Source organism: Equus caballus, chromosome 12 (assembly GCF_041296265.1).
Source record: "Equus caballus isolate H_3958 breed thoroughbred chromosome 12, TB-T2T, whole genome shotgun sequence".
NCBI classification, from domain to species: Eukaryota; Metazoa; Chordata; class Mammalia; order Perissodactyla; family Equidae; genus Equus; species Equus caballus.
The window spans coordinates 17346283-17356191 of record NC_091695.1 but is presented as its reverse complement, the minus strand read 5'-3'; the positions used below and the strand labels follow the sequence as shown (position 1 = coordinate 17356191).

Here is a 9909-nt window from a genome sequence, read left to right as displayed (position 1 = left end):
CCATGTCTGCACCTGGGATCCAAACCCGCAAACCCTGGGCCGCAGAAGCGGAACGTGCGAACTTAACCACTGCACCACCAGGCCAGCCCCTATTCATCATGTTTACAAATTTCTTTATTCTCTTTGCTGTATAGCATTCATTGTATGAATATAGCCCAAATTTTATACGTAAAGATGTTGATGACTTTCTAAGTTTTTTGTATTTGTTTTTTACTTTCAGGTATTATGAATAGTAGTATTACAAAGAATCTCGCTATATTATTTGGTCAACATAAATAAATATTTCTGTGGGTTTTAGACCTGAGTAAATTTCTGGGTAGTAAGTCATGCATGTGTTCATCTACTTAAGATACTGTAAAAATATACACAAAGCAAAGTGCCTCTAAAGAAAGCTCATGCAGTTATAATAATATAAGACTTAGTAGGTTTTAAGTGAAATAAAATTACTAAAGATAAAGAGGATTATTTTATCATAATTTAGAGGTCTACCTACTTAGAAGATATTAAAATTCATGTGTCCGGGTGCTCAAGACAGATCTTCCAAATTGGTAGAGAAGAAATGCAGAGCTATAATAAGAAATAGATGCATCCTTTATCATGGTTGGAAACCTTACATACTTTTTCAGTTGATGACTAAACAAGCAATGAAATGTCTAAGGATATAGAAGTTCTAAGTGACATACACGTTTGACGTAGTTAACTTTCATAGATTATGATTCCCAACAAAAACAATATACACATGTGTTTCAGTGCACATGGAAAATTTACCGCAGTTGGTCATGTGCTGGATTATAAATCAAGCAACAACAAATTTCAAATTATTCAGAATATTTTCTGTGACAACAGTAAAATTAATTTAGAAATCACTAACTTATTCTTTAATTTTACCTTTACTGAATCACTTTTATTAGGAGTATTTCATGTGCAAATCACAATGATGGATTCAACTTTGTTATTAAATCTATTAATATAATCAATGTGCTGTATTTTAGTTCTGTAATATTTTATGTCATATATATGATATTTTACATCATATACGTGCATACATACGTGTATGGAGATATGATACTCATGTGTGTATATAAATAAATAAAAGATTTTCATCATTTAATTTGTTTTATTTGCCCGTTCCTTATAGGAAGATTTGCATTTTCATAAGGATTTTTATGTTCATACCAATATCTGTATATATTATTAATCCCCTTTTTATTTGTGTATTTACTTATTATAAATGAATTGAGCTGTTAATGCTCTTTATTCCCAAAACTATGTGATTGTGTAAGTGACCAAGAGCCAACACAGTAATCCTACTTCAAAATTAATAAATTGGAAAGCAAGATAAAAATAATGGGTGAGTTGATTCTGGAATGTGGTCAGGTAATTTACCATCTTTGAACATGTATTTCCTTATCCCTTAATGGAAGAGAGTGTGCAATCAACGATCTTCAAGGTATATTCAGACTATGAACTTCTTGTTTTTTATTTCTTTCTCTGGTTTTCTCTTAAAGCAACTAATATACTGAGATTTTAGTGTCTTGATTTAAATTATGATATCATCCTGCCATCTAGTGGATATTTCTGTTTGTATCAGTTGTAATGGACAGACAAATTCATACCCTCTCCTACTATTTGCAGAGGGATTTTGTACTACTGGACCTTATGAAAAAATTCTACCCATTACTATGTAATTTGGTTGAGAATGAGACCACAAATAGATGAAAATTGAATTGACAATGTTGGGGGAATTAAGACAAATGTTTCTCATTATGTCAAACTGGGATAAACTCTTTTTTTTTTTAAATGCTTCTTTTGTAATAAAAAATAAAATAATACTGGACTGAGATTTAAGACATCCATTATCGAGTTCACCCTAACTCTTTGATCTTTTCTGAAATATATGCCGGACTGGAGACCCGGCTTAGATCAGAAAGATGGATAAAATTGCCTGTAATCACATTAATTGAAACTTACCGTAGACACAGAGTGCTAGCCATGGGCATACACTTTACACTTTCCATTCTCAAAGGTATCTATATCTTTGTCTATAACTATATCTATGTCTCTCTCTATATATCTCTATACTTATATCAAATATCTCTATCTCTATATATAACTATCTATATATCATACTAGATTTTTGTGGCTATTCTGAATTGAATTTCTTCTTTCATATAGTATGCATTACTTATCTGCTTACAAGACTTGTCTCCTCACTTATAGGCAAGAATTAATAAATCTTGTATTGAAGCAAATCCTTATTGGTCAGGAAAGTTAGAGTGTGCTATTTAATTACTATTAGATACTTCTATTGCATGGGCAATTAAACCAACTTGTTAGATATGTGTAAGTTCCAGCATTTGAGAAGCATAAAAAATGATTTGAAAACAATAGAGTATTTTGAGAACACCAAATATGAAGTGATCTTAGTGAGAGCTCCGTACCAATATAAGGATTAGTCACAGAACATGCCAAAAGTAGAGACACATTGTGGGGTTTTATTGTTTTTTTGACATTCTTCCCAAAGAGCCACCCCCTTCCTTTTACTCACATTAATGTGCATATCTTTATAGTCCCTTCTTATATGCTATTTGTCAATTCAGCAACCCAGGGAGACTGAGAGTTTTTTATACTATTCTGTTTTGGGACATTACGGAAAGAAAATCCTTTTTTGGTTCTGAAATTGGTGTTCTTGTGGTTTTTGAATTAATGGAATTAATTCTCTTGAAGACACAGGAAACAAGGACAGCCTTTCATTCACATTTTAGTTTTGAAATATTTGAAGACATTAGTCAGGATCTCTTTTTGTTTTTCTTCTATGTTCCAGACATCTTCAGACCCTTGGTTGGTTTATTAAATGCTCTAATTCCAATATATACATCTCACTGTTAATCACTTGACATCACAGGGTACCTATAAAATTATTAATAGTTATTGGGAACTATTAGCTTACCGGCAATGACAAGCTGTCAAGAACATAATGCTCCCTTCCAAACTAAAATGAAAATGGGAGCTACCTCCGTCTACATAATGTATTAATGCATCCAAATTGAATGTCATGATTATAATATTAGAACTGACTCAACTTCGTTCACAACGCCTATACCTTTTTACAACCACAACCTCTTCGTTATTCCATCTTTTTCCTATTGGCATTGAACCTTATTACCAGGTTCAACAACCTACACAGATCCCAATTGCATTTTGTACACAATTTGGCTCCTCTGATCCTCAAATCTTCTCTCTTACTGCTACCTGCATAAACTCTACTTCTAACTGATAGGAACATGAAGATCCAAATTTCTGCCTTGGCTCAGACTGTCTTCTCTGCTTGAAGATTCTTTTGTTTTTCTTTCCTGTCCCTGCAATCCTATGTTAACATTATAGTTCAGCCCAAAATTCAAAATCTTTTTATGATTTACCAATCAGAAAAAATCGTGGACATTATTCAGTTATCCCCACTTGTGGAGAGTACCCCTAATGTGCTCAGCTCAACAAATCGTAAAGTAAAAACTAAACAAAGAAAAAAGCTTTATGCATAGTGACAGTGCAGAAAAGTGCTGTATCCTTTAAAGTAAATTGTTGTTTCTCCCACTATATTGCAATTTCATTATAATAATCAGACTATTATAAGTCACAATTTGGAAGGAGGCTAGGCCCTGTATCGCTACTCAGAGGACATCTGCCTACTGATCTCGAAATAACTTTGGACCTTGCACAATCAAGAAATAAGTTTTTATTGCATGAGTCGACAAATTATGTCCCACAAACCAAACCTTGTTCACTGCCCTTTTATAAATAAAATTTTATTTGAGAAAAGCAAGACCTATTGATTTAAGTATTGCTTATGGCTGCATCCATGCTACAACATGCAGAATTGAACAGTTGGGATTAAAACTATATAGCTCACAAAATCTAAAGTACTTACTATGTGACTCTTTACAGAAAAAGTTGGCTGACCTGTTCTTTTAAGTCAAGTCACTGAGATTGAGATGTTTATTTGTTAAGATATGGCAGCTTCTTAAATAATAAACATATAATTTTATTTATATAGTTTATATAATCTTATATACCTAAATAATAAACATTTAGTTTTATTTATATAATTTATATAATCTTATATACATACCTAGATTATAAATTGAAAAGTAGAGTATGAGCTTTTCACAATTTCAATAATTAATGTAAGAATTGAATAACGTGCACAAATTTGGAAGAGTAATGCAGACTGTATTATTTTAAGAAAATCAACGGTTTTCATAGAAAATGAAGCTCAAAGTACTATATAAAATAAAAGAAAAGATAATAATCAATGTACCTATAATATAATGCTTATTGAGTAATTTTATATCCAGATACACACTGATAAATGTATATCTATATAGAAAGGGAAAACCAGAACTACAACAAAGATTGAGATTAGTTATCCCTGGATTGTTGCCCAATAACTGATTTTTTGGGTACATTTCTATATTTTACAGGTATTTAAAGACAAAAATATAGTGTCTGCTTCAACATTTTTAAAAGATCAATGGATTAAATTTCACGATGAAATCATTCCCCGATCTTTAGAAGAAATTATATATGAACAAAATATCACATGGGGCATTACCTCATCTAATTGCTCTATTTGTGGCCTCTGGGGCAAGACTTCAGTGATGTTCTCCAGGATTAACATCCCTAAGGTCTTGGTGGCATATACATGTGACACCATTTGGTGTTAGGATTTATCTTTTTGATCTGCTTTTCTCTCTGTCATCTCTGAATTTATTTTTGACAGGTTAAAGGAAAAAGTCATTTCCCTGGAATAGCTATTGCAATATGTTGTAGATTCCTGTCACTACTTTTTCAGGTTTGTTACTATATTTTTTTTAAAAAGCTGAATTCTGAACAGGAACTTGCTTGGAATCCATTAATCTTAGCAAAGAAGCTTCACTAAATGAATAAGTCAAATTCTTCTGCACTCAAGTGAGTTGATTCAATCCTTATTTTATTTAACTTTAAAAGGAAAATAATGTGTTCCAATAATCTTTGCAGGAGGCAAACATCTGTGTAACTCTAACTGCCATGATACCTACTTAGTTCAGCCAACTAGAAGATCTGATTCCTTATCTTTCACCACATTTATTATTATTCACTGACTTACAACACTAGGAAATATTTTCAGTTTTTCTTGATTACAATATTCTTTTCCTCTCTTTATACACACAAACTTTGTCTTCAATAACAAACAAGAATTATTGGTAGCAACGTATCATTTGTAACTATATGCATTATTCTCTGGAATAATACTCATAAGAAAAAAAATTGAGGATAAGGACCATATTTTACAATATCGTGGTTTCTAAATGCCTGTTATACTGCTGAATACACAGTGGATATGCAGTGAGACAGTCATGATGGTTGGCATCAGAAAGGAGGGAAAGAGTGCGCCCAGCACCTTGTGCTCTCAGCCAGCTCAACATAGTTGATGATTCCTGGGGCTAAATGGGGGACTGTGAACTTTACCCTAAGTCTGTTGGTACAAATACAGAGTGCAGGAGGTGGGGTGAAAAGCTACCTGTGTGGAAAAGATGTATGGGTAATAATGAGCTGAATATATATCAAAATTTTATTTCTCTTTGATGGCTTTGCATTCCCTTTCAATCCGGGGCTGCTGAGACTTTGTTATAACAGCCATAGGAGACGAGTATAGATTTTGGAAGGAATATGTTCTGTTATGGAATTTGCACTCAATGAGTTTTGTGTAAAATTGAAAAATACTTTCAGGAAATAATAATAAATGTGGTATAAGATTAAATCACAAGTATTGAATCAAGGGAATTTAAGGAGCAATTGAAGAAGAAAAAGAGCAGGGATATGTCAATGATATCTTTATATTTATGCAGGGTAGCTTTAAGTGCTGCAAACAGTCTTGGAGGATAAAGTCAGAACAACCAAAGGAAAACTATAGCCTCTTAACTTCAGCTCCTAATAAGACAGAATTTTTACATAATTCTACGTAGAATGGCCTTGTTTTTATGCCTAGTGCCATTTTAGGTTTCAGTAAGCAGTCAGGAAGTGGCTTTGAGAATAATGGATTATAAAGGGAGACAAAAGCAGTTGAACCATTTTGGAGGAACACAGGACATTTAAAAAAAATAATTCAGCCTATTTCCCCCCTGTAAAATCCTTATTTTATGCTAATTCAGTAAGCTTAGGTCCCATGGGGTTTCACTATGGCTACCTGTTTTGCAGGACTCAAGATGTGTCTCAGTGCATTGTGAGTTCACAGTGTGGTGCTGACTCTATAGGTAAGTCTAACTTCTTTAGTATTATTATAAGCTTTTATCCAGTACATGCATATTATATACCTAAAGTTCACTCATTCATGTATTCATATACTCATTTATTCAATGTGTTATTGAGTACTTACTCTCTTCTAGTGCCCCATCCTAGCTTTCATGACTTTTATTTTACTGTGAACACACAATGTTAAAAAGGTAAATGATAAAATATAAGTACAATACATACTATGTTACAGATGTGGATGAAATTGGCATTTTTGAGGTCGTATAATCATTGATAGATGCATAGTTGAGACTATGACGATGGTCAATGAGGAGTGATTCAAGTGTAGGTAAACTTATTGGGAGAGATCCAGAAATTAAGAAAACAGGGCATTGGAAGGATTATCTTTATGTCTATTGAAAGCAATTTGATGAAAGAAGGTCCTTAACCAAATAAAAACCACACTGTAATACCTCAGGAAGCAATGGCCCATAATTGGAGGTTTTGAAGTACACTAAGATGACCATCTGATAATGATGTTGTAGAAAAGTCTCCAGCATAATAAAAATGGTCTGGACATATTACAGTTAATTTTATTTCTACCACAAATCTCTCTAAATACTTGATGTTACAATACACCAAGGAAGGGTAACAGATTTTTATAATTTGCAACAATTAGGTAAATGTGGTTGATCAAATGCATTAGTCTTCTGAAGGAAATATTTAAAATACGGGAAAAGAAGTGTATGACTAAGTGTAAAAAAGTTACTGGAAAGAGAAATTTAGAAATAGTTATAGCACAATAGTAAATAAAAATATTGTAACTCGACCATTTTACTGGTTCATTAATTTTCTTTTGAGTTCTAAGGTCTCATAGTTAAACAAGTTGTCAGGGAAGAAATCATAGAAACATCACGTATATTTTTCCCAAGACGAGCATTTTAACTAAACTCAGGTTTATGCAAAAAGCTAGACTGGTCTTTCTCATTATGCTAACAGCCTCTGAGGATACTGAATTTGATCACTTGAAATGTAACAGGGTCAACTCTATTTTTGTCCTTCCTCTCTCAACTGCCTTCTTTTGTATTCCATTTACACAGATTTCATACTCACTCTAAAATTGTGGTATTATTAAATTCTAGCTCTTAAATAATGTAACAGTTGAAACAAAGAGTTTTCCACAGCACTATTTATAGATAATCACAAAGTCTCTCAACATTTCCTCATTTTAACCTCCCTTATCCAAAATTAGCTTCTCATTTCTCTGAATTGACTTCCCTATTTTGTCCACAGGAATGAAGAAAACCAGAGTGCTGAAGTCACTTTGATTCTCTTGGGATTCTGAGAATCTCCAGGACTCCAGGTGCCTCTGTTCCTGTTATTCTTAACCATCTACACAGTCACTGTGCTGGGGAACCTGGGCATGATTGTGATTATCAAGGTCAATCCCAAACTCCACACCCCCATGTACTTTTTTCTCAGCCACTTATCCTTTGTTGATTTCTGTTATTCTACTGTAGTTGCACCTAAACTACTAGAAAACTTGGTCGTGGAAGACAGAACCATCTCCTTCACAGGGTGCATCATACAATTGTTTGCATGCATATTTGTGGTGACAGAACCATTCGTGTTGGCAGTGATGGCATATGACTGATTTGTGGCAGTTTGTAACCGTCTTCTCTACACATTTGTAATGTCCCAGAAGCTTTGTTCCATTTGGTGGCTGTATCATACTCTTGGGGTGCAGTCTGTTCCCTGACACTTACCTACTTTCTATTGGAATTATCCTTCATAGGGAATAATACAATAAATAACTTTGTGAGCATGCCGCCAATGTCTCTCTGTCTTGCTCTGACCCCCACATTAGCCAGAAAATCATTTTAGTCTCTGCCACATTCAATGAAACAAACAGCCTGATGATCATTCTTACTTCCTATTTTTTTAGTTTTATCACTGTCATGAAATTGTCTTCAACTGAGGGGTGCCACAAAGCCTTCTCCACATGTGCCTCCCACTGACAGCCATTACCATTTTCCATGGGACCATCCTATTTCTCTACTGTGTTCCTGACTCCAAAAGTTCATGGCTCATGGTCAAGTTAGCCTCTGTGTTTTACACAGTGGTCATCCCCGTGCTGGACTCACTGATCTACAGCCTCAGGAACAAAGATGTGAAGGAGACAGTCAGGAAGTCAATCAACAGCAAATTGTTATGTCATTAATGTAAGATGGTAAGATTTACTTTTTCATTTTAAAGAGTACTGTGGAGGATTGCCCAAGACTTTTAGCATTTTTAATACTTCAAATTCCTTTTTTTCATAAAGCAAAGCAGCGTTCAATGTAACTCCCTAGTTGACAGATTATTTAGCATCTGTTAAATTTAAACTTTAGCAAATTAGCTATAAAATAATAAATAACACACTAATTAAGGTTGAGGCCACTTAAATGAAGAATCTGCTCACAGAGTTTGTCATGCAAAGATTTCTGAGTTAGTACACATTACCGTTTGCCCAGTGAACCTTTCATTCTTTTTTTGTCATCACAGAATGGGTTTATAGAGTTACTGTAAATATTTACAACTTGTTATCAGGGAGAATACATCAAGTGCAATATAGTAAACTAGGAGTTATTCAGCACTCAGACTCTAAATTTAAAACAAATATTTATTTAATTCCACACAGGAAGCATTAGTACAATTTAAGTGCAAAGAAGTCATACCTCTGCCCCCAACAAATTCCACAATCTTGTTTGCTTAAATTATGTTTGTTAATATAAATTTAATTTGTATATAAAACATCAAAAATTAAAATTAAAAACTGCACACTTCAGAAGTAGTTATTGCTAAATCTAAAATTGTCATTCATGCCAATTTTGAGTTGTGTATAATATAGCTGTTGATGCATAATAAGGAACATAAAATTCGGTGACATGTAACATTAAGCAATTTTTGCTTTTTATCGGGGGATTTATTGGAGCAGCCCTGTTAATATCAGCTAGAGCATCTTCGTTAACCTGATATAGTCTTGCCTAACTAGCAAAATCATCTCTAGTCTATGGATCTGCTTGGTGATTCAATAGCTCTGCTCTGCGTACCATTGGGCTAGTTAGAGTATCTTCTTGGATTGTCAATGACTGAGTCAGAAGACAGAATGCGCTATAACAAAAGCCGATTCAAGCTCCTATGTGTATTATGTTTGTTAACATTCTATTAGCCAATGCAAATCATATAGCTGAGCACAAAGTCAATGGTTAAGAAATTGTATCTGCCTTGTAGAACTGAAAAGCTATATGGCAATGAGCATGGATACAGAATACAATGAAGATTTGGGCCTAACACTTCAATATACCTAAAGTTTATGGTCAATTTTGTTTAATGGAAACTGTTCTTCCTGTATTTCAGATAAATATAACTGCTCCACTTTGGTGGCCTGGATTCAGTTCCTTTGCATGGAACCACATCACTTGTCTGTCAGTAGCCATGCTGTGGTGGTGGCTCATATAGAAGAACCAAAAGGACCTACAAGTAGAATATACAACTATGTACTGAGGTTCTGGTGGGGAGAAGAAGAAAAAAGGAAGATTGGTAACAGATGTTAGCTCAGAGTGAATCTTTTTTGGAAAATAAATAAATAAATAAAAATAA

The 9909-nt window shown here is 33.7% G+C and overlaps 1 pseudogene; it reads left to right on the top strand.

Annotated features, from left to right (window-relative positions):
* Window positions 1–7690: 7690 nt before the first annotated feature.
* LOC138916953 (olfactory receptor 5D18-like) lies at window positions 7691–9909 on the top strand (annotated as a pseudogene).